Source organism: Bactrocera latifrons, unplaced genomic scaffold, assembly GCF_001853355.1.
Source record: "Bactrocera latifrons isolate USDA-ARS-PBARC rearing strain unplaced genomic scaffold, ASM185335v1 scaffold_916, whole genome shotgun sequence".
In the NCBI taxonomy this organism is placed as follows: Eukaryota; Metazoa; Arthropoda; class Insecta; order Diptera; family Tephritidae; genus Bactrocera; species Bactrocera latifrons.
Genome location: NW_017537619.1, coordinates 10,753 through 14,180, shown reverse-complemented (window position 1 = coordinate 14,180; position 3,428 = coordinate 10,753).

The following is a 3,428-nucleotide window of genomic DNA, read 5'->3' as shown; positions in this document are numbered from 1 at the left end:
AAAACGAAATGTATTCATACGTGATTTTTATATTATTGAAGGCTAGAATGGGGAATGTAAACTTTGTAAAAAAAAAAAATTAGTGCACTCTGTTTAGCTAATATGAAAAGACATTTACAAAAGGACCATAGTGATATATGTATATGATGACAAAAGGGCTAAAATAGAAAGCAGTGAAGCATGCAAAAACGATAAAAAAAAATTAAATTAATTAATCAGTGCCCTTGTCACATCTTGATAGTGAGCCATTTAATACATTAACAAAGCCAATATTTGATGGTCTACATATTCTAAAAATAAACTCAAGAAATATTTTACACTATTTGAAAGATCAGTGTGATAACTTAAAATATAATATAAGAAATTTAATAAAAAATAAAATACTTTGCTTAAAAATGGATACAGCTAATCGCCATGATCGGGCTATTTTGGGTGTAAATGTGCAAATAATCACATCCAATATACTTGAAATATTCACACTAGCCATGCTTGAATTGAAGCAAAAACAAACTGCGCAATATTTAACCACTAAAATTGAAAATGTTTGGAAAAGTTTCAATATACATAGATAAGGCGCAAGTTTTTGCAGTAACCACTGATAACGGCATGAATATGGTGAAAGCGGTGGAGCTGTTATCATTGCATAGTGGTGACAAGGAAAGTGACAGTGAAATAGAAGACAATTACGTAAGTATTGTATGCAATGTAAGATTCGAAAACATTATTTCTATTAAATGTGCTGCCTACACATTGCAGTTAGCTGTTAAAGACTTTTTAGATAACTTAAATACAAATGTAGTGAATAAGTCACGGAATTGTGTAAAATATTAGAGAACACCTGCATATCGGTAAGTTATTTCCTTAAACTTCGCATGTACAAAATGTGTTCTTGTTAAATTTTTCATTCTATTCCAGACATGGTATAAAAAGTAGCCAAACCCTCAAACCAATATTGGACGTACCAACACGGTGGAGCTCCACTTATGATATGTTGAAGCGACTTCTACACTTAAAAGAATTTTGCTGTGAAAATTTGCCATTATCGGCGCTACTCCAAAGACATGAGTGGGCGGAACTAGAAAAAATTATGCAGGCTCTACAACCAGTAATACTCGTACTGACGCTGAAATTAAAAAAATATAATTTATTGTTGAGATTTTTATAAAAATTGGCTAGAGTTTATTTTTACTCTAAAAGACTTCAATACTGAGATGACCAGACAACTTCTGGATCACATCGAAAAAAGGCAAACAAAGTTGCTTGAATGTGACACTATGTATGCAGCCCTATTTTTAGACCCCAGATTTAAGCGTGTGTTGTCAAATGAGAAAATAAMTTCGGCCAAAAATCATTTAAAAAAAATGGTGCTCCAGCTAGTAAACGTGGTGAGCTAAGACAATAAATTTAAAATAATTTGTAATAATTTATAATACATTTTTAATGTTTTTTTATTTGGATTGTATTTAAGCAAAACACTGAAACTCAGCGATTTCCTGCTGGACACCACCTGTTGCAGAAGACTTATTTCTAATAGATGAAAGCTCCGTTGCAAGCTCTCGATCTTTGTAAGCTGACGGTTTAAAGTCAATGGAGATGAATTATTCGTCTTCGGATGAAGATGACATTCCTACGTGAATAAATGGCAGCCTCCGAAAAGCGTATTTTGAAATAGATAATTATAAAGAAAAACGTTTGGATACCCCTGCTAATTTATTTTAATATTGGAAGAGCAAAAAATTTGCGTATCCATGGCTTCGAAAATTAGCTTTAATTGTTCAWTCTGTACCTGCCACTCAAGTCAGTGTAGAAAGGTATATAATGAGATATAATTTATGTGAGGAACATTTAGAATCGATTATGATGGTAAAATTGAACACCTGAAAAAACCTCTTAACACTGACTTGAATGGCAGCCAAAACTCATAAGCCTCTCGCAGTAGTAACCATTACTTTTTAAGTTTTACGTAAGCTAAGAATTTTAGAATTTTTTTATTTCGCTCTAAAAAATAAATAAAAATTTTTAATTGATTTTTATAATTGATAAAAAACATAAAAATCAAAAATAACTATTATTTTTGATCTAAATATATAAAAATCAAAAATAACTCTTTTTTTTTGATTTTTTTGATACAAGTTATAAGAGTTATGGTCCCTGCTAAAAAGGCTATCGAAAAAGTACCTCTACATGGATCACCTGCTATAAAAAACATGTTTTCGATATTTGCCTTTTTGTTTACTTCTATTTTCACTTTGACATACTGATTTTCGTTGGTGTTTCAATATCTTGGGTGGCGAGCCATATAAAGTGCCATATACGTTGTTACATGTGTTTGCTAAAAAATATATATAGTAAATAAATTAATATTAATAAGCCAGATATATTGMGATATCGGCTAAAATATWCAGATATTCAATAAATAAAGTATATTGGTAAGCCAGATATATTGCGATATCGGCTACAATAATCAAATTTTTCTTGTAATTATTATTATATTTCTCTCGTTTGGTTGGCAGTGGTGTGCTGCAATTAAAATTTTCAATSTTGGGGAAYTATTTTCAAATCGATTCCCGTACTGTTTAGGCCATAGTCGGCTCAGTCTTGAGAATTTCTCTGCTCTTTTCGAAAGTCATTATTTTCAATTCTTCTAGATCACTACGATCAACACAACATGGAAGCTTTCATGCGCTTAGCTGACTACGWAATAGAATACGAGTCTGATTTCAGTGCCGCACCAAAGGACATCTCGAAAAACGCTCTTGTGACGCAACAAGACGAGTTGAGAGAAATTTGGTGCAAARCGAAAGCTGCTCATGATGAACTCAATAGTAAAGGGGACATATCTTCAAAAGATTATGCCCTCATAAAAAAGAAGTTTAAATTAGGCGGTCAAWGCTACATACGTTGCATGGGGGCAATGAAGGATAAGTCTGAGATCCTCTCAACCCCCAAAGACACAGAAAAATCTGCTGCGGTAGATAATAATCACTCCCTTCCGCCTTGCGATACTGATRTGTTTAAAGGGGACTACCTTTCATGGCCAACATTCCGCGATATGTTCACGGCCGTATACATCAAAAGCAATCGTCTTTCACCGGTTGAAAAATTATACCACCTCAACAAAAAGACRCAAGGGGAGGCGAAGGTTATTGTGTCTAAATGCCCGCTTACCAATGATGGTTTTGCGATGGCATGGAAGGGTTTGACGGACATGTATGAGAACGAGCGAATACTTGTCGAAACCCAAGTCGACATACTGCTCGACTTACCGTCAATCGACAAGGAGTGTTCAAGCTCGATAAAGTGGCTACAGCGGGAGATCAACAGCTGCATCTCCTGCCTGACAGCCAATAAAGTGGACAAAACAAAGACGTCAAAGTGGGAGGAATTGGACAACTTCCTCACGGATAGATACCGTGATTTAGAGGCAA